General features: G+C 47.9%; 1 pseudogene; it reads left to right on the top strand.

Moving 5' to 3' along the window:
• The window catches only part of LOC135216078 (F-box/LRR-repeat protein 4-like), a 95,517-nt pseudogene extending 73,288 nt beyond the window's left edge, over positions 1–22,229 (top strand).
• Positions 22,230–22,303: the final 74 nt, after the last annotated feature.

The following is a 22,303-nucleotide window of genomic DNA, read 5'->3' as shown; positions in this document are numbered from 1 at the left end:
GAACACAAATGCTGTAGATAATACAATTTTGCTGTAGGGTAAATTCATTTAAAATGTTTGAGTAGAAATTTTTAGGGAGGGGATATTTATATGGGAAATAGTTTAATTTGAGGTTATAGAATTAATATTGTAGAGGACACTTAATATTTGCAAAAACAGTATTTTGTTCATGAAACTTACCTGTCAGATATATATATAGCTGTATTTTCTGAAGTCCGACAGAATTTTAAAAACTTCCGACACATGCAGTGGTCGGCCAGGTGGTTAGTACCCATTCCCGCCGCTGGGAGGCGGGTATCGGGAACCATTCCCATTTTCTATTCATAATTTTTCTGTCGCCGGTGCTGGAAACACCTGTTTCCAGTACCTCCGTCTTAGATTTTGGAAACTTCATTGCCGCTAAGTATCCTAATTGTCTTTTAATTTATTTACTTGGATTGTGGCTAGGCATACGCTATCTTAAATTGATTTTGAATTTGATTCATTTTTGCATAAGATATCTGAATCTAGTTAGGCTAGTTTCAGAGGGTGTTGTCTGCAAAGATAGGGTGTGGCTACCGAAAGCTTCGGTAGATCTGCACTTGGTATGCACGAGGGGTATGAGTCTTGCTTCTTTGTTGAGATTTTTCATGTAAGGAGTGTGAGACTTTGTCTAATTCCGTAAGGAAGACGTATGATTCGTATGTACGCAATTAATCAGTAAACATGTTCTAATTCCGTAAGGAAAAAGTATGATTCGTTATTTGTACGCAATTAATCAGTAAACAAAAGTCCAGGGTAGTGAACCTGCTAACCTTCCTGTAGACTTTTTTTTTTTTTTTGCCTAACCCTGTAGTATGGCCTACGGGTTATGAATATGTCTGCGAGAGGTGATCGCTCTCCTTCATTGTTGTGAAGAGTGCTACTTCGTTTTATTGTTTTCTCATAACCCTGTAATGTTGCCTTGGCGGGCCCTAAACAGTGTCTGTAGAGGTTATTGCCCTTTTCTCTAATACTTTTCGATTCGTATCTTAGAATCGAAAGTGCTTGCTTTAGAGAGCAATAGTGAAGTGCTAAGTGCAGTGACAGTGCCCCTTGTGTAGTGGAGGGTGCGTCAGATCGGCCTTATTTCGCCTCTAGGCCGGGACCTCTGCTTGACTCCCAGGACCCGGGGAGAGAGCATGTCGAAAGCCGAAGGAGGGTTACGAGGAACCCCCACCGATCTGGCGTGCCTTCGGCAGTTTCTGATGAAAATCCCCAGACTGCCTAAGTGCGTGCACGTGCACGAATCCTGAAGGATTGCTTCTCGTCCTCCGAAGCGTCCTCCCCGCGCAGGGGTTGGAGCTTTCGGAAGGACTCGCGCCCTCTAAATAGAAGCTTTATAGAAGAGGACGCTTCACGTCCTCTCTCTCTCGTTATGCGTTCCTGTGTGAGAAGTAAGAAGGCGAACGTCGCCTGATCACGTGTACGTCTTTCCGACCGAAATATGAAAAAGAAGTCTTAGTAGCAGGACGCTTTGAGAGCGGACGTCCGAGCTTTGTTACTGTGAGAATAAGAAGGCGTTCCTCGCCCCTCGTATTCTCACACGATCAACCCTTCTCCTGAGACTGTTTCGTGCAGTCGGATTTCTCTCCGAGATGTATCTCGCTTTTCCCTGAAGGCGTTTCTTTCGCTTGTTTTGACGCCGGTCAGGAGCGTGACGCTTTTCTGCACGCTTCTTTTGACGCTTGGCTTGGATGGGACGTTCGGATGGACGCCAGGCGCGCGCGGGTGCACGCCAAGCGCGCACCAGTGGACGCCGAGCGCACGCCAGTGGATACCGAGCGCGCGCCAGTGGACGCCGAGCGTGCTCGCTGCTCGCCAGTGGACGCCGAGCGCGCGCGCCAGCGCACGCCAGGTGTGTCGCCTGGCTGAACGTTTCTGTTGAGCTCTTGTTTACGATTTGGGCCTCAAGAATTTTTACCTCTACCTTCGGTGATACCTTATACCTCACATGCAAAGAATGTGAAGTAAGCAGTGCTTCGGAGGAAGCTTAAAGTGAACAGACAACTTCGTCTTCGAAACCCAGCAAGACCTCGGGTTTCGTGAATTCAAGAGGTCTCTGTCAATATTATATTGCTTTTCGCAAAGGTGGATGGAGTTAAGGAAAGCTCAAGGGAAGATCTCGTTTTCTCTACCGCAGTCAAGACTTGGCGATAAGGCAGTTACGGGTTATGTAAAGGCTTGAAGTCCTGCACGTCAGGACTCTCGGCAACGTTCAGTAGGATTCTTGCAAAGGCACTCATCAAAAGGACGCTCTTCAGAAAGCGCAAGACAGGACTTCCTTTGCCATACGCCAATAAATTTTAAGCTTTAGCAGGCATTAGTTGTGATACGGGAGAGGAAGCTGGTTGGAGAGTTTCTTCCTCTTCCCAGGATAATTTTGCAAGCTTTTTAGCCCATCTGAAAGGGTTTTTCAGATGATAGATTTTGTTAGTTTCTAGTCGGGACTACGCTGCCGAATTGAACATCGTCGTTCTACCTGCCGTAAGCCCAGTCTCTTAACAGGATTCTTGCCCCTTCCTCGTTTGAGACGGGAATCGGAAAAATAAAATGCTCGACTTCCTGGATTACGTTTTGTCAATTCAGTGACTTTCCCCCATTGACAATATACTATCGTTTTGTCAAGTAAGTGGTATCCCCTCATTGACAAAATATCTCTTTGTCCCGTAAATGGGTTAGTTCTCATGACAAACATCTCATTAACTTGATATTGCGTAAGCGAGTAAGCTCTATTGACAAGATTCGGAAGAGCTCTATTCGTCATTCGCAAACTCGTACAAGAAATAGACTTGTAGACTACGTCAATGAACGCTTATGTCCAATAACATAAGAAGCTTGAGCTGACTGCTTCGATTCTCTTAAGTTTTGTTCATGAAACTGCCTGTCAGATATGTATGTAGCTGTATTTCCGAATTCAGTATATATATGTCTGCCAGGTAAGTATGAACAAACTTTATTGTGATATAATTTCATATTTTGCCTTGCGTTATTTTATTCTGGTTGGTTCAAGTCATATACGCTTGCTGTAGTTACCTCTTCGGATGGCAACCGAGAGGTCTATTGTCTATTTTTGTACATGAACTTTCCTGTCAGATATATACTTAGCTATACGTCTCTGACGTCACGACAGAATTCAAAACTCGCGGCACACGCGACAGGTAGGTCAGGTGATCTACCTTACCCGCCGCTGGGTGGCGGCTGTAAGAACCAATCTCCCTTTCCAGTCAGAATTTTTCTGTCGCCGGTGACGACTACACCTGTGGTTGTTACCTCCTGACAGCTTATTCATTTCTCGTTGCCGTGGATTTATTTGGACTGACTTTCGGTGAAGTACCTGATCTTGTTGGCTTGGCATACGCATTTGTGGATTGTTTTGGATATTGATTTGGATTTTTCTTTGATTTCGAGATGTCTGAGTTAGAGGTTACAAGAAAAATCTTCTATGTTTAGAGTGTGCTCTATGGATGAATGCAAGGTGAGACTACCGAAGCTTACGGTAGGATCCTCACACAGTTTGCTTTAAATGTAGAGGGAAAGAATGTTCTTTTGTTAACGTGTAATGAGTGTGAGAAGTTGGATGAGGGTGAATGGAAGGCTCTTTCTTCCTACTTGAGGAAGTTAGAGAAAGACAGGGTGAGAAAGGCTTCGTCTAGGAGTTCTAAGTAAAGTTCTCGTATTAGCGAGGTAGCAAGAAAATCCTGTTGTAGCATTAGAACCTTCTCCCAGTTCAGCTCCTGCGGCCCTGCATCGAAACCTAAGGATACAACTACGGAAGTGGCAACATGAGGAGCCACGATCCTTAGCATGGAAAAGAAGATTCGTTCGTTGCAAGGTAAGAGTAGTGAAGGTGAATTGTGCAGTGACCCCCAGTGCAGTGGAGGGTGCGTCTGATCGGCTCCTTAATGCTTCCAGGCCTAGTCTTCCAGACTCCCAGTCCCAGTGGAGGAGGAAAGTCAAAAGCCGCAGGAAGGTTAGGGAGAAAACTCCCACCACCGATCAGGCTCCCCTCGGTAGATCCTGATGCTCGTACCCAGGCTGCCCTTGTTCGCGCGAAGAAGGAGGTATTGCGCCAATGCTTCTCTTCTTCTTCCTCACCTTCGCCTAGAAGAGGATGGAGCGCCTCGGATTCTTCGCGACCGCTGAAGAGAGCCTGGAAGGCGCCTGGCGCCTTTCCTTCCAGCCCGGAAGTTTTTCCAGAAGAGCCGGAAGTAGAGATCAAGAAACCCAGGAGGGAGCAGGAGTTCTCACCTCATAGTAGGCTTCGAGCCTCTTCTCCGGTGGAGGATTTTGCAAGATCTCCAGCTCAAATTCTTGCTGGACTGCAAGCGCAGATTTCGGCGCTGGCGGGCTCCTTGGCAGGAGGAACGCGTCGGAAAGACGTCTCTCTCCCTGTCAAGAAGTCTAGGATTCCTTCGCCTGTGTTACCGTCTCAGTCAGAGTCGGTTCTCTCTCCTTTATCAGCGGATGGAAGGAAGCGCTCTTTCCCTCGGCAAGGCGCCTGTTCGTCTTCCAGGCGTCAATCGCCCAAGAAGCTTTCTCCTGTGACTACATCTCTCCAGTAGGAAGGGATCTAGCGCCTAGTAGGCGTTCGTCTAAAGACAGGCGTACAGCCTCGTCTTCTCGCGCTTTTCCGAAGATCCTTCATTCTCCGGATAAGAGAGCCTACTCTTTGATGGATTCGTCAAGAGACAGGATCTCACCTTTTGTTAGGCGTCTTGAGCCTAGTAGGCGCTACTCCCCAAGTAGACGCTCTCCCGCTCCCAAGCGTGGTGCGGAGGATAGGCGCTTTTCTCCTGATAGGCGCGGCTCTCCTTTTAGCCGCTCGGTTCAGGACAGGCTGTAGAGCCTGAAAGATATGTCTCTTCTGGGAGACTACCTTTTGAAGAGACACACAAGTCGGGAGCGAAGTTTGTGGAGCATGGTAGACGCGGTCTCCTAGTAGGCGACCTTCTCCAGGGCTTCGCTCTCCTGTAAGTAGGCTCCAAGAGCCTAGTAGGCGTTCGCCTCATGGTAGGCGCAGCTCGCCTGGCAGCCGCTCTCCTTTGAACAGGCGCATGGATCCTGAGAAGCGCCTTGAGCATAGTAGGCTCTCCTCTCCTAGCAGGCGCTCCCCTTTGGAAGCCCGGAATTCTAGGAGAGGATTAAGGAGCAAAGAGGCACGCACTCATCAGAGTAGGAAGGACTCATTCGGTGAGGAGGAGCTCTCCAGAAACTTTGGCTTCCCCTGTAGGCGCCAGTCTGCTACTAGATCTCTCTGGACAGGCGCATTTCTTTAGAGAAGGCTAACTGCCCTCGTAAAGAAGCGGAGGGTTCTTCAGTGGATGAAGTTGAACCTTCAGAAGAGGATTTGGGGTGAAGGACTCGTCAGTTTCGTCCTATAAGATCCTTACAGATCTCCTTCTTCAAGAGTTTGGAGACTCCTTACTCCCGTCGCTCCTCCGTCTCTCTCTCTTTATTCTCGACTTCGAAGAAGACGAAGTTTCCTCTTGTGTGTGAGGATGAAGCCAACCATCTCAAGAAGAAGGCTTTGAGAGGTTTTGGTGATTGGCTCTTTCTAAAGGAAGAGAAAGGGAAGACTGTGGTTTTCTTTCCCTCCTTCCAAGCTTACCGGGCAGACTTGGATTTTGGTACGAGTCTGGAGAACCCCTAGTCTGGGTCTTCCTTCATCGGCGGATGCGGACCTTCTCTTCTCTGGTAGATGCAGCACGACGCTCGGCTCTTTTGTCTGCTAAGACTACCTGGGCTATGAACGAGCTTGACCACCTGCTGAAGGGAATGTTTTAGAGTCTTGGAAGTCTTCAACTTCCTTGACTGGTCTTTGGGGGTCTTGGCTAAGAAGACTCAGAACCCGGATGCTATTTCGCCAGAAGATCTCAACAGTGTTCTAACGTGCATTGACAAAGCAGTTAGAGATGGATCGAGCGAAATAGCCTCCTATTTGGAGCAGGGATCCTTAAGAAGAGATCAGTCTTCTGCTCTTTTCTAACTAAGTCTGTTTCGCATGCCCAAAGAGCCTCTCTCCTGTATTCGCAGCTCTCGCCTCTGCTATTTCCGAAGAAGATAATCCAGGACATCTCAGGAATCTATCTCTGCGAAGGCGACTCAGGACATGCTCGCGCAGTCGGCACGGAAGCCTAGGACCTCCTTCCAGACGAAGACGAAGAAGGAGACTCCAGCTAGACAGGAGCCCTTTCGAGGGGGCCCCCCCCCTTCTAGAGCGTCTACCTCGAGAGGTAATAGACCTTTCAAGAGAGGTAGATCCTTCTCACGCTCTGTCAGAGCTAAGAAGTAGGGAAGTAGTCCTCCAAACACCAGTAGGTGCCAGACTTCTAAGATTCTCGGAAGCCTGGGCAAAGAGAGGAGCGGACAACTGGTCCCTCTCGATTATAAGGAAAGGATATCTGATTCCTTTTACGGAAAGACCACCGTTGACAACGACTCCGAGGGAGTTGGTGGCCAGGTACAGGGATCCCATCATGAGCCTTTGCTTTAACACAAGCAGTGGAACAAATGTTCGAGAAAGAGGCTATAGAGCTAGTGAGCGACCCTTGCTCAGCGGGCTTTTACAACCGCCTTTTTCTAGTTCCAAAAGCCTCAGGAGGATGGAGACCGGTTCTGGATGTAAGCGCCCTGAATTTCTTTGTAGAAAAGAGGAAGGTTCGCCATGGAGACGACATCCTCAGTTTTGTTGGCGGGCCCTTCGGCCAGGGGACTGGATGGTGTCCCTAGATCTTCAGGACGCTTACTTCCATGTGCCTATCCTCCTTCGTCAAGGAAATACCTCAGGTTCATGGTGGGAGGAAGGATATTCCAGTTCAGGGCTTTGTGCTTCGGCCTTTCAACAGCCCCTCAGGTCTTTACAGGCCTAATGAAAAATGTAGCAAGATGGCTACATTTGGAGGGAGTCAGAGTGTCCCTTTACTTGGACGACTGGCTGATCAGAGCCAAGTCGCAGAAAAGATGTTTGGAGGACCTACAAAAGACCCTTTTCATGGCAAGTTCTCTGGGACTTTTGGTTGAACTTTCAAAAGTCTCAGTTGATCCCAGTCAAGATCGTATCTATCTGGGGATTCGGATGGCTTCTCTGGATTTTCGGGCTTTCCGTCTCCAGAACGGATAGCCCGAGGGTCAGAGAAAGTCAAAGCCTTCCTAGAGAAAGAAGTATGCACAGCGAGGGAGTGGCATGAGTTGTTGGGGACACTCCTCATGTTGGAGCAATTCCTTTCTCTAGGAACGTTGCACCTCAGACCTCTCCAGTTCTTTCTACATCGAAACTGGAGGTGTGTTCGCAAAACTAGAGTTCGCCTTCGAGATCTCAAGGGAAATCAAGAAGGACCTCTCTTGGTGGGCCAACCCTCTCAGGTTTGCAGAAGGGATGTCCCTTCACATTCCGAACCCCAACCAAGTGTTGTATTTTCCGACGCCTCGGAAACAGGTTGGGGAGCGACGCTCGGCTCAAGAGAAGTGTCAGGCACCTGGAACAAGAACAGGTGACCTGGCACATCAACAAGAAGGAGCTGATGGCGGTTTGGCTAGCTTTGAAAGCTTTCGAGTCCCACGTCCTAGCTTCAACAGTACAGATCAACTCGGACAACACCACGGCCCTGGCTTACATTCAGGAAGCAGGGGGGACTCACTCTTTCTCCCTGTACGAGACAGCAAAAGAACTTCTGCTTTGGGCAGAGCAAAGGAAGATTTGTCTCCTTACCAGGTTCGTACAGGGAGAAAAGAACGTCAGAGCAGACCTCCTAAGCAGGAAAGATCAAGTCCTGCCTGCAGAGTGGACTCTTCACGAAGATGTTTGCCAGGACCTGTGGAAGCTTTGGGGCAAGCCTCATATAGACCTCTTCGCCACAGCCAAGAATGCGAGGATAGCCAACTACTGCTCTCCGATATCGGACCCGAGGGCAGTGTCGATAGACGCGTTTCTACTAGATTGGAAGGGTCTAGACATGTATGCTTTTCCTCCATTCAAGATACTGGGAGAGACTCTAAAGAAATTTGCAGAATCGGGGCAGGCAGCAAGGATGACGCTGGTAGCCCCGTTCTGGCCCGCACAAGTATGGTTCATAGAGGTACTGGAATGGTTAGTAGATCTTCCGAGAACATTACCACAGAGGATCGATCTGCTCAGACAACCCCCACTTCGAGAGGTATCACAAAAACATCCCCCGCTCTAGATCTGACTGGCTTCAGACTGTCAAAAGTTTGGTCAGAACGAGAGGCTTTTCTGCAAGAGTTGCAACGGCTATCGCAGCAGCAAGAAGGCCTTCTACCCTTAGAGTATACCAATCGAAGTGGGACGTCTTTCGGCGATGGTGTAGGAACCATCACTTTTCCTCTTCCAGTACCTCTGTGACCCAAATAGCAGACTTCTTACTTTTCCTTAGGGAAGAAAGTGGATTGGCGGTATCAACCATTAAAGGCTATCGTAGCATGCTATCTGCAGTGTTTAGGCACAGAAACTTAAACATTTCAGAAGATAAGGACCTTCATGATCTATTAAGATCGTTTGAAACATCCAAGAAGGTTTCTCCAGGGGTTCCGAGTTGGAATCTGGATGTAGTGCTACGTTACCTGAGGTCCAATAAGTTCGAACCGCCTCAGTCTGCATCGTTAGAGACCTCACGAAGAAGACAATTTTTCTCATGGCATTGGCTTCCGCAAAGAGGGTTAGTGAACTCCATGCACTAGAAGGAAATGTGGGATTCAGAGGAGATGCAGCTATCTGTTCGTTTCCTTCCTTCGTTCTTAGCCAAGAACGAGAAACCCCTCAAATCCTTGGCCTAGGAGCTTTGAAGTACAAGGATTGTCTGCATTAGTAGGCGAGGAAGCAGAGAGGTCGCTTTTGCCAGTAAAGAAGTTTGAAATTCTATCTACAGAGAAAGAAAAATCTTAAGGGCAATGATGTCAACCTTTGGTGCTCTGTAAGAGATCCAAGGAGGACTCTTTCGAAGAATGCGCTTTCTTTCTTTATCAGAAGCCTGGTGAAAGAAGCGCATGCGATATGTGATGAAAGTCAATTCAAAGTCCTTAAGGTCAAAGCTCATGAGGTAAGAGCTATGCCACGTCATTGACTTTTAACAAAAACATATCCCTGAGTAATATTATGAAGGCAACATTCTGGCGTTGCAACTCAGTCTTTGCAAACCACTATCTGAGAGACGTCAAAGTTACGTATGAAAAGTGCTTCGGGTTAGGCCCGTACATATCGGCGGATTTCGGTGCTGGGGCAGGGAGCTGAGACATATCCTTAGTAGTATATATTTTTTTCCCCTTGTTAGGTTGTAAGTTTTTGGTTGTTTGAAAGAACATGCGGGTAGGCATGTTTTTCATTTCGTAGTCTAACAATGATTAGATTGGTTAGGTGATCGGTTTATGTTTGAGCTCCTTGCAATGATAGTGGTTAGTTCTGTCATATAAGTGGGCGAATCCCCGTTGACAGATCCTGCTCGGATTCTATCAAGTAAGCGGATAACCAAATCCCTTTGATAGACCCAAAGAGTCTGTCAGCTGTAGGTCACGGCCCTCGCTGAAGCTCTTAAGGCAACGCAGACTCATAGACAGTAACTACGAAGTCTTCTGCCTAAACAGGTAAGAACCAAGGTTGTATTTACATCCTACAACTAGTGTTGTTTTCCCCTTTTTTCCATATTTATATTGCTGTCTCTTTCCCTCCACCAAGGGTGTCAATCAGCTAAGTATATATCTGACAGGAAAGTTCATGTACAAAAATGTTATTGTTAGTATACAATAAGGTTTTGTACATACTTACCTGGCAGATATATACGATTGATGGCCCGCCCAGCCTCCCCTCAGGAGACCGGTGGAAGGAAAAATTCTGGCTGGAAAGGGAGATTGGTTCTTACAGCCGCCACCAGCGGCGGGTAAGGTAGATCACCTGACCTACCTGTCGCGTGTGCCGCGAGTTTTGAATTCTGTCGTGACGTCAGAGACGTATAGCTAAGTATATATCTGCCAGGTAAGTATGTACAAAACCTTATTGTATACTAACAATAACATTTTAAGGACATTTAATCGTTACTCCCTGCAGCCTTCCAGGAGTTTCCGATTTTTCTTTTACCGTTGTTTGGTAGTGTTCTGACGACACAAACGCATCTATATATTTAGCGTTTTCTGTTTCGCTGTTAAATATACCAGCTTGAGAGCTTTCTGCTCAAAAAAAAATAACGGATCATGAACGGCTACTTCGTAGAATAGGGTAGCTGGCAACTCCAGACATAAGTTAAGAGACGACGTTCATAAGCTGCTGGCTGCTGCTGTCACGCTGTGTCTGTCCTCCAGTCCAACCGAGCCGCCAGTAACAGATCGTGCGCTGTCATGCGTGGTAGGTTACGTCTCTCTCTCCTGCGGGATTGACTGACTAACCGTATCTCTGTGCTGGCGGTTACGTCTCTCCTGCGGGATTGACTGACTAACTGTATCTCTGTCCTACAATCACGGACTTTAGCCTAAGATTGAGGGGATTTCTTACGTGAATGAATAAACGTTGCATTCGTTTTGCCTTACTATGTTCAACAGAGTTATCTCTTAATCCTTTCGGTGCTCGTTACCGCACGGCATAGAACTATGAGTCTACCGCAACATTGCACTTTTATATGCTCTCCTGCTTAGGCAAAGCGCAGCCTTATTAGGGAAGTAAGCATACTCGGGGAGGGAATGGATGAGCTTGCTGGGGACCATTTCCTTCCTGAAGAAGTTTGTTTCCCCGAATAGACTGCAATTCAGACCACAGTTTTTTCCTACCGGGAAAACTGAAATATTATTCAAGATCTAGGAATGATTCTGAACATCTCTCAGTGCGTCTATCACCTGAGGTGATAGAAAGAAGGTGCCGGACATCTGGATAGGGTTTCAGATGTCCTGGATCTTAATCTGAAAGAAGTAAAAGCGATTCGGTAGTCCCTCAGTCCTCGAAACGAGTTTTTTGGGAACCAGTGGTCCAGATCAACTCTGATATTCCACAGCTCTCTCATATCTTAAGAAGAAGTATCTTCTCTCGGTCCCTGTTCGAGTTACGAGAAAGAGCCTATTATAACAAACAGGCGTAGAATGTAACGATCCTCTAGAGGTTCGTTACAGGATTGCAAATGTCCGTACGAATCGTCTCGATCGACGGCAGCAACTATTGACTTTCGGTGGAATCTTTCTTTAGAAGTAAGTTGAGAGTTGTGGAGACTTTAGGGACGCCCTTTCATTCTTCTCTTCGATATGTTGAGGACGAAGAGGTTTCTTCTTCTCTGCTCCCTTATTCTCGATCCGGGATCGGTACCATTAAACGCCATCCTATGATATTGAACGGGGATGGATGTTTAGTCTCTTTTTCCCCTTTTTTCAATCGCTTAGGAAATGTAATAAGAGGATTTATGACGTAACAGGGAGCGACAATGACGCTGATCGCCCCAGTTGTTGGCCTTCAGGATCCTGGATTCACAGAGGTCACATACTTCCTAGTTCACTTTCCAAGGACCTTTTCCGAGAGAGTTGGTCTACTCTAACTCGAAAGGTACCTATAACCTCTCTGCGTCTGAGTCTTGACTACGTCAGACTATCGAGATGTTGACAGGAATAAGATTACCGTCTTCCATTTCCGTCTGAAGAATGGATAAGCTGGCAGTCACAACTATTAAAGGAATATGCAAATATGTTGTTGACAGTCTTTGGGTTCAGAGATTTCCGTCTGTCAACAACAAAGCCCTTCACGATCTTTGGAGTTCTGTGGAATCTCGAAAATCGCACCGCCAATCTACTTTTTGTCTCACCTGTTTTCTCGGAGTCAGACACTCGTGCGAGATCAGGCGACATATAGTAGCCCTGAGTTTCTTGTTGACGAAGTCGGTTGCGTTTATACACCCCCGATGATCGTGTAACATGAGACCAGGTTGGACTGTCAGGCATTCTTCCTTCGGGACTGAATCGCCTTTTTGCTCCTCGCTCCTTTCTCCTGGCACCAGAAGCTCGAGTCAGGAGTTTGATTCGCTGACGACGTTGGGTTGCGTTGATACACCCCCAAGGTTTGCTTAGATTGAATCGCCCAGGCAGTCCAGACACTCGTCCTTCAGGCGAAGAATAGTGCCTTATGGTCTTCAGGTACAGCCTTGCTGTCCTTGATTCGTCTGACTGGTCAACTGGTCGGTCACCTGACTTTAGTACAGACGGACTGACTGTGCATGTCCAGATCGAAGCTTTCAATATGGAACTTAGACGTAGTCTGAAGTTCTTGATGTCAAAGCATTCGAACCTCTCCTACCTGTTAACTTCTTGCATGTGATCAGGAAGGCCTTCTTCTAACACCCTAGATACGACAAAGAGGGTTAGTGAGATTTTAAGCCATCGTCACAAGTTTTGGCTTTAGAGAACACAAGGCGGTGTGCTCTCTAAGCCTTCCGTTGTGGCCTAAGAATGGAAACCCGTTTTCTCCTTCGGCCAGGAGCTTGTAAGCAAGGATGGCACAAGTTAGTGGGCAGGAGCCAGAGAGAGTCCTGTGCCCTGTCGGGTCTCTCAAGTTTTATCTACATTAAACTCAAGAAAGTCGAAGTCATTCGGTCAATCTGCAGTTGTTCCGAAAAAGACCAAACTTGGCCCAATATCGAAGAACACCCTGGCTTTAGTGTTAAGGAGTTCTTTCAAAAATGCTCCTTCATTGTGTTTTTGCACAAAGATTTGAAATCTTTTTATCTGAATGCTCACGAGGTGAGGGCGTGGCCTCGGAAGCATTTCAACAGAGCATGGCACTCAGCAACATCCTGAGTACCATGTTTTAGCGAAGCAACTCTGTGTTCACTTCACACTCCCTGCGAGATGTGAAGATGGCATATGAGATCTGCTGCTCGCTAGGGCCATACGTGTCTGCAGACACAATCTTGGGGGCAAGAAGTACCACTCATCCTATCCTGTAGAAAATGGTTAGGAAGAGCTCTTAATTTAGTTGTTGAGTCGCCGACAATGCGACTTCTTAACTCTTAAGCCTTAATTAACACCTTAACTTTGGCTAGGTGGTCAGGTGGTGATATATATATATATATATTTTATTTACTTCTTAGCCCTCATGGTATGGTCAATATGGTCTAGTCACATTGTGGTCACGCCCCCGTTGACAGATCATCTGGAGTGACCAGCTTTATAGGTTCTACCTCGCTGGCAACTCTAGTAAAGCAGAAGCAGACTTGGGTGACAGTAATCACGAAGTCAGCTATGCTAACAGGTGGAACCAAGATGTAAATCATCTGCATGCATTTGTTTCCCAAAATCCTTCTATTCTGTCCCTTCCCACCTCCAAAAGGTGGGATTCAGCTATATATATATCTGACAGGTAAGTTTCATGAACAAAATGATATTGTTATGATACAATAAAGTTTGTTCATACTTACCTGGCAGATATATATAATCAAGTACCCACCCACCTCCCGTCAAGGGACAGTGGAAATAAAAATTATGAATAGAAAATGGGAATGGTTCTGATACCCGCCTCCCAGCGGCGGAATGGGTACTAACCACCTGGCCGACCACTGCGGTGTCGGAAGTTTTTAAAATTCTGTCGGACTTCAGAAAAACCATACAGCTATATATATATCTGCCAGGTAAGTATGAACAAACTTTATTGTATCATAACAATATCATTTGTTCCGATACGTAATACAAACCCTCGGTCCTTTAACAATAGGAAGGTAACTAGCGGCAGCTGGGACGGTCGTAAGCTTCGAACAAGGGGAGAACGGTAGTTAACTGCTTGTCCGATCGTGCGCGCGCACGCGCCCGAGAGGTGAAGAATCACTTTGCTTTCGGCCGCGGGTGTGAAGGACGTGTTCGTCATCGCTCTCTGCCCGCTTCATCGTCGTATGCTTTGTTTATATTGTGTTTTCTATAATGGTTTGGTTTGACTTGAAAATGAAACTGTAAGTACACTGTTTTCATTTTCATTTATTAATTATGAATCAACATGGAGCTATCCCCGCCGTAGAGACGGCGATTTCCGCTCTTTTCATGAATTGGAACCCTTGAATTATGTCGGTGCCGAGGGCGTAACTCGCGCCGAGTCATGTATTTTGGGCGAAAGTGTGTAATTGAAAGATGTAAGTACTCTTTTTCATTATATTTTGCCCTGTGCGTTCGTTGCCGAGCTTGATTTGCGCTCGGCAAGAGCCTCTTATTTTGTATGAATAGAATGCAATGAAAGTGGATTCGCAATGCAGTTTTCTTTTCATTTTCATTTATTAATTGCATCAAATTTAATTTTGGATCAATTTCCGCTCTTACCCGGGAATTAATCCTTACGATTTATTGCTGTGAAAGTGAAAATAGCAAGTGCAGTATTGTTCATTTTCATATATATTTATGATAGCATCATATTATTATGGATCAAGTTTCGCTCTTACCGGGAATTGATTTTTCCCTCTTTAAGTTCTATGAAGTGAATCGCAAGTGCAGTATTCTGTTTCATTTTCATATTACTTTTCACTGCTGTGCGGGGGTAGGGGAAGCGAAGGTCTGCCAGGAAGTCGTCGGAAAGCTCTCCCGCGACTCCCTTGGTATCCGATTCTTCGTCTTCTTTCCTGCCCCCCCGCTCAGCTTCCTCGTATTTTGTTTTTGGGGTCCTTCCTTCCGTTCGGGGGTGGGGCATGTCTGCCCCCCCCGTGCGTGAGGGAACCCCTCTTACTAATCTGTCTGTGCTACCGCAGGTGCTACAGCCGTGGGAGACGACCTTGGACAGGTATGGACCACTGCGGCTGCAGGGCGTGCCTAGCATCCACGATCTGCTGCAGAGTCTAGCGAGGTCTGGGGCGGTGACCTTGGAGTGGTCTCCACTACAACCTTCACGGCCGATTATGCTACACTCCCCATGCTGTGTCGGTGACGCCGTCTGCCGCTTCTAGGGCCGGTCGCCGCCGTACCGAGGAGGGGTATGCCGCCGCCGCCTGTGTTTTCTTCGTGTTGCCTGCCCCAGACTTCCGCTGTTCCAGCAGCTCGCCCCTGGACCGGCCGCCAGTACCACGCTGGCTGCCGATGATTCTACGAGGCGATGGCTGGGCCTGCCGTACCTGTCGCTGATGTGGTTCCCGCTACTGGCTTGGCTGTCCCTTCTGTGTTTACCGCTGCCGCTGTTCCTGCCGCTCCTGAGCTGGTTGCTGTTCCTGTCGCTCCTGGTTCCTGCGCCTGTCCATGCTGGGTCCTGCCCATGGTGTGTCTTCCCCAGTCCCAGGTCCTTCCGGACAGGTGCAGTCGGGCCGTGTTGCTTCGGCAATAGGCCCGACTCCGGCCTGGATGGAGGACCTGACGACTGTCCTGCGTGAGCTGACGAAGAAGAGGAAGGTGTCATCTTCGTCTGTGCTGCCTCTTCCCCCCCCTTCGACTTCTAAGGCATAAGCCGAAGAAGAAGAAGGCTGCCTCCCCCCCCTAAGAAGTCTCCTTCGGGAACTTCTAAGGGCCCGTCCCACCTCGGTGGGACGGGGGGTCCTTCTGCTGGTCCTCCTGCTCCTTCGGGAGCGGGGCCCCGTCTACCCTTCCGTAAGGAAGAGATAGACGGGGACCAAGAGGAGGAAAGTATCGGTTAGCTCTGGTACTTCCTCGCCTGGTGCTAGCGGCGATGCCGCTACGCCAGGTTCCGGCTCGGTCTCTCGTTCGCGGGAGATCCCGAGTGTACGCTCTCCCTCGGGAGACCGTGCAGCCAAAGTTTCGGCGCCAGAGTTCGCTCGGCGCCAAGACCACGGCACGGAGCAGAAGGCTGGCGAGAACCGCTCAGGTGACTCTCGCCAGGCCAGCGGCCGCTCTCGCAGCGACCAGCTGGTAACCGGGTTTTGTTGTTCCCCCTTAAGAAGACTCCTTCGGGAACTTCGAAGGGCTCGTCACTTACCGGTGTGACGGGGGTGTTCGTTCTGCTGGTCCTCCTGTTTCCTTCGGGAACGGGGCCCGTCTCCCCTTCTGAGAAGAAGAAGACGGGGACCAAGGGTGTGCTGGCTACCGCTGGTACACCCTCGCCTGGTCTTGGCAGCTCTGCTGCTAAGCCAGGTACCGGCTCGGTTTCTCGTCCGCGAGAAGTTCCGAGTGTACGATCTCCTTCGGGTGACCGTGCAGCCAAAGTTAAGACGCCTGAGTTCGCTCAGCGTCATGACCGAGGCACGGAGCAGAAGACACTGTCGAGAGCCGCTCAGGTGACTCTCGCCAGGCCAGCGGCCGCTCTCGCAGCGACCAGCCGGTACCTCGGGTGGACGTGACGGTCTCTGACCGGCCACGGGTTGAGGCTGGGAAGAGGTCCCCCAGGTCCCCTAGGTCCCCTCGACCGACGGTACCAGCCTCGGCTGGTACCAGCGGTTTGACGTGCCGCGAGGACGCTCACCGGTCTCACGGCGAAGCGAGCTCTGCAGGTCACCTGACCGCCGCTCCCACAGGGACCGGGCGGATACGGTGACCAGCAGCAGCTCGTCTGACGCACGGGACCGGGGTCGACGTGCTCAGTCGAGCCGCTCGCCACAGGTGAGCGGCACGGCCAGGCCTGCAGATCGATCCCCACCGCTGGTTGGTGATCGGCTGCAGCCCCCCACGTACGCTGGTCCTGCCAGCGAGCGGGGGGGGGAGCGTCAGGTCTGTCTCTCCACTACCTTCAACTTCCTCGGGCTACACCGGGAAGAGCGAGGTAGCTAGGAGTGATCGTGAGAGGTGCGCCGCTCACGATCCCGTCACGACGCCGCACGTGCCACGTATGGTCTTAGGACCAACCAGGACGTACGCGCAAGTGATTGGAGGCGACCGTCAGGGGGAGGGGGGGTAGCGTCAGTTCTGTCTCTCCGATACCTTCAACTTCCTCGGCATACGCCAGGAAGAGCGAGGTATATAGGAGTGATCGTGAGAGATGCGCCGCTCACGATCCCCGTCACGACGCCGCAGGTGCCAGGTTGGTCTTAGGACCAACCAGGACGTACGCGCTAAGTGATTGGAGGCAACCGTCAGGATCGTGCTGCTGTCCTTCTTCTGAAGGAGGAGGGTCCTGGGAGCTGCTCTTGTTGGAGGGACTGGACGGTCCTACTCCTCAAGACGCTGTAACTTCCGAGATTCAGAGTAACTTTACCCAGGTTATTGCACTGATTCGTCAGCACAACGACCGGGGGGGAAGGATCGCCGCTCCCACCAGCAGAGCCCATGTCTCTGCTCGAGTCGTTTTGGGGCCCGAGAGGGAACCCAAACCGACGGTGGGTATGCCGCGATTGGAGCTTGCCGATTCTGTCTTGAACCAGTCTCTCTCGTCTCCGGACAAGAAGGCTCTCTCAGTTCTGGCCGGTTGATCAAGCTACTTCCACCTCCTCTACTGCGACAGCGGCGTTTCTACGTGTCTTCGGACACCGTATTTAAATACTCCTTCGGTCCTCCTGAGAGGTTTCGACCTCGACGAGGACTGGAATGAGTCGGAGGACGGTATCGGCTCTCTCCTGTCAGGTGTCGATCAGCCCCACCCAGACGACGTTCACAGTGGCGGCAGACCCTTACCTACAGTGAGAGTTCGTAACCCTCCTCGGGAAAACGTTTTCTCCTGACGATACGTTTTCCCAGACTCTGAGAGGCCATCGCCGCAAGGCGATGGCTGCTCCTACTCTTCTCCAACTGCTAGTTCCACTGGGAAGGCGAGCGAGTATCCAATTCCTCCCCCATTCCCTCTCTCCTTACGGCTACGAGGGAAAGGGGAAGGATCCTACAGAGATTTCTCTGTAGGATCCCACGTTGGGGACTGCGCTACCAGGGGGGACCTTCGGGTCCTACCTGACGTAAGCCCCGGTAGTTGAGGAGGGATCCTGCCCCATTCTCGATTTCTACGGGAATCGAGAGGACCACCAGCCGATATCGTTTGACGAATTCGGTGGGGGTTTCGCAGACTGCTTAGAATTCTACGGAATTTCTAGCGCATTCAGTGTTAGAGTTTCTTACGATCTCCAAACACATATGCGAGACCACGGTCCAAAGTGAGCGAGACGAGAATCCCCGATATGTTACACGATAATCGGGAACCTCGCCTATGCTCGAATTCCTGGAATTTCTAGCATTAGGAAGAAGACTGCTGCTGAAAGAAGACTATCTCACAGTAGGCGACCAACCTGGAATAGAGAAGAACGGACGGGAATATCCAGTTTGGCTGGAACTATCGTCTTAGTATTGTCTGTTTCACCATTGAAGCTTTCCTTCGAGGAAGACTTCTCCTTCACTCTCTTTAATAGAGAACGAAGGTGGTCGATCTCCAATCCTTATTTTGTTTTCTTGAAGGAAAGAATTTAGGATGGAGATCGTTGTTCAGAATCCTACAAATATACTACGTATATTAACCTCGCGACATGATTCTGCTAAGCAGTTGAATGGTCCGAGGGTAGGCGCATATCCTGGTTATTCTACGGATTGCGACTTAGACGAAAAGTATTCTAATTGAACTGCAACCCGGGTTGCCTGCAACCTCCCAGGAGTTTCCAGTTTCAATTTTATATACTTATAGTGTTGTCACACAACACCATTTAAGCTTTTATATTTACCGAAATTCGTTTCGCTTAAATATAATTGCTCGAGCAATATCTTTTTATGCTCGGGTGGTTCTAGCCGAACGCATTCCTTTGTGGAAAGGATTACTTGGCAACTCAGGATGACGAGTCAGCGACAGCTACTGCGTATTGAATTGCCCGAGGCATTTCAGTATCAGCTGCCGCTTTGAGATAGACGGTTGTTTATGTCTTTCTCACCTGCTTTGATTGAATAACAACCGTATCTCTGCCCAACATCACGGACTTAAGTCTCTGATTAACGGGGATTCTCGCATACATGAATGACCATCTACTGCTGTGAAACGCTAGTATTCATCGTCTTCGGTATGCGAGAATTTTAAACAGATAATCTATTCGACTCTCATCTTCTGTTTACCGCACGGTAACAGAATTCTGTAATAGTCTCTTGCTGCATCGTATCCCGATAATGCGAATGATTTTTGCGGAATCTGAGTTGTCCTCAAAATATCTTGTATTCGGAGGTGTACATTGTTCATTGTTCACCCCGGATTAGCAGATGTATTGAAAGACTCGCCTACTCCCACACCTGCCAGCTCTACTTCCAAACGTTCAGCCCATGAGAAGCAGTTCTTCAAGCGGCTCTCCCCTGTGTTTCATTACTGAAGAACGCCCCGCTTTCATTGCACAACGGACAGCAATGAAATGGCGGTTAGCGTTTTCAGTCATTTGTAAGCACAGGTTTAGAATCTGAGATTCCTTCTCTCGATTCAGCTGGAAGACGTAGGTTGCATTCATTGCCTACCTTCGTCTTCAACGTCACATAGTGTTGTTTCTCCTTAAGCTGAGATTCACGTCTATGAGATTTTCTTGCCATCAGGGACCTCGGTCTTTTGAAGGCAATTGACTTTCGCCTTTTGAGCTTATGCATTAAGATCATCGCCGCGCCGTCCGGCATCGGTGACTAACAAATATTTTATTTGTTGGTCTCTCAGCATAACTCTTTAAAGGGCGAAGGTCACGTGACTTACCCGGATGCTTGGACAACTTGCCTCTACTGATTCCGAACCAGTCAGTCGGCAGCTGTCAGAGCGCCCGAGTCAGTTACGAACTATGCTGTGGACTTAGTTCGGTTGTTCCAGAGCAATCATTACTTCGTCTTAATAGCTTGTCAGTATGAGTACTGTACATAACCAAAGTCGAGAAGAGGGATAGGTCATACGACTATTCCCTTCTTTTCGTCTTAGGTAACTGCATGACTTCTCTTGAGAAGTCAAGCACAAAGGATGGGGATTTGTGACGCTCGATTTCGTACCGATCTTCGTAGCGAAGACTCAGAACCCTTCGGTAACTGACGATTGGTTCGAGTCCTTCACAATACCCTCCCTAATGGACTTCACCGCCTCCGATACGAAGGCTATGCTGCTTTGTCCAGTGAAGGTGCGACGGAGGCTGTCTGAAGAACTCGACACCCAGGATGAGTGTGGACGCCTCTTCATCATTCTCTCGCGTTCCGCAAGAACTTCTCCGTGGCGCAGGTAAATGAAGGCAGGCGCCTGGTCCAACCGGACCGCATGCACCTCCTTCTACCTTCAGGATATTGCCCACAGTTCCTTGGATCTTTTTCCTTGGGAACCGTGGTGGTTGCTCAACACGTTGTGTAGTTAACCCAGACCCTCGCAGGCTGAACAGCATCGAGTCCTGGTGTGACCGTAAGAATGGATGAGGAATGAGAGTGTGACTGGCTCCTCTTCCCATCTTTTTCTTCCCTCTACCTTTGGGTAGAGGGACACGGTCGTCACCCTGCTGGGTAAGGACGAGATGCAGGTGAGCTACTCAATAGAGCACCATCCTATTCCTTTCAGTAGGGATAGGAGTAAATATCCACCACTTCCTCCAACAAGGGGGAGGAAGTGGATGCCAAATTGAGACAAACCCATCATTTTATGATTGTCTCTTGCAAACAGGAACAAGTTCTTGCTTGCTGGTACGAAGAGATACGCTTGCCTCTCTCTTAGTACTTGGCCCAGAGGTCTGACCATTGATCCTGCGGTGCACACCCGATCAATCGGACAGAGGTTTGGATCCCTCCCTTGCTCTTACGACCAGGGAGGCACTCCAGGGTTGGACGAACACCAGTCTGTTCACCAAAAAGACTCAGATTCCTCCCACCAAGAAGTGAGTCTTCCTATTGTTAAAGGACCGAGGGTTTGTATTACGTATCGGAACAAATGACAATTTGTCGAAAATTGCATTTTTCCTAACTATACAAACCTGAGGTCCTTTACATATAGTCCCACCTCATGCCACCCCTCACTCTGCAACTTTTGCATGGGCCTAAAGCAAAAGTGATTCTTCACCTCTCGGGCGCGCGGGCGCGCGCACGATCGGACAAGCAGTTAACTACCGTTCTCCCCTTGTTCGAAGCTTACGACCGTCCCAGCTGCCGCTAGTTACCTTCCTATTGTTAAAGGACCTCAGGTTTGTATAGTTAGGAAAAATGCAATTTTCGACAAATTGTCATTTTTTAATTATTTGTGATGATTGACCTTTTTATTATATTTCTCTCTTCCCCTTTATCCATGGAGTATGTTTCCCTTGCCATGCCAGAGAATACTCCAAGTGTTCAATACAGTTTGAAATCTTAAGGACACATTGATAATATTGCAAATTAGTTTTCTATAGCAGATATTCAGTCTTTAAATATTTCATTTATTCACTTTCCCACGTTACTTTACAACTTCAAATTCTTTAAGCATTTTGACCAAGTTTCCATTCTTCATTTATTAGTAAATCCTTCTTGCGTACAGAGTCAAGAAATAACTGTTGACTTTTGTATCTGCTTTGTAAATAACATTTTTTACATTGATAAATGAATGATGATTCTTCAAATCGGTATAGAGTGCATGCCTCCCAAGTCCAAGATTTTTCAGGTTTTATCATGCATTTCTATTATTTTTGTAGATTAGAAGACAAATGTGTGCTCGCAAAGGTTTATTACTCACTTCTTCATTCTTGTATACTGTTATATTTGCTTTGAAATGTTACACAAATTTAAAATTTTTGTTCAACAGAAAATCTTTAAATTGTGAGTTTAAGGTATATCAGTGTGAAAGTGTTTCACAGCTTGAATATTTTTGTCTAGTATTCTTTCCTGGAATAGCTGATGTTTCCCTCCAAAAAAGGATTAGTTTTATTTTTCTATTAATATTATTATATTAATTTATTTAATTACTCTCACTATTCTATTCTTATGTCAATCATTTTATGAGTTGCTTGCACTGTTCTGTTCTTCATCATTGTATGAGTTACTCTGGGTATTCTTATGTTAATGATTTTATGAATTACTTTCACTGTTCTGTTTATAAGTTAATAATATTATGAGTTAATTTCTAATTATTTGCAGAACTTAGCATGGCCAACTGCAGTAAAGTAGATCATCTTGGATTTAGAGAGCTGAAGAAAGCCAGAGGGCTTAGCCGTCTTGATTTATCAAGAACTCGCATTGACTTCCACACCCTTCAGCTTTTATTGCAACATGCAGGAAACCTACAACACCTAAGTTTGAGTATGTTTCATATATACCTCTGTATGTCTGTAGAATGCATACAGTCAGCAAATGTAATGCATAGCATTCTGAGTGATATTTGGAAGGGTTATAGAGACACATTGTTGTTGAATGGAGTACAAAGGGCAAATTGAAGAGAAGACTGGGAACAAGCAAGGAAGATGATAGGAGTGTATATAGAGAAAGGGAGGCTAAAAGGCAGATGACAAGATCTAAGTAGATA

Source organism: Macrobrachium nipponense, chromosome 19, assembly GCF_015104395.2.
Source record: "Macrobrachium nipponense isolate FS-2020 chromosome 19, ASM1510439v2, whole genome shotgun sequence".
NCBI classification, from domain to species: Eukaryota; Metazoa; Arthropoda; class Malacostraca; order Decapoda; family Palaemonidae; genus Macrobrachium; species Macrobrachium nipponense.
The sequence above is the reverse complement of the archived record's forward strand: the minus strand, read 5'-3'. Positions and strand labels throughout refer to the sequence as shown.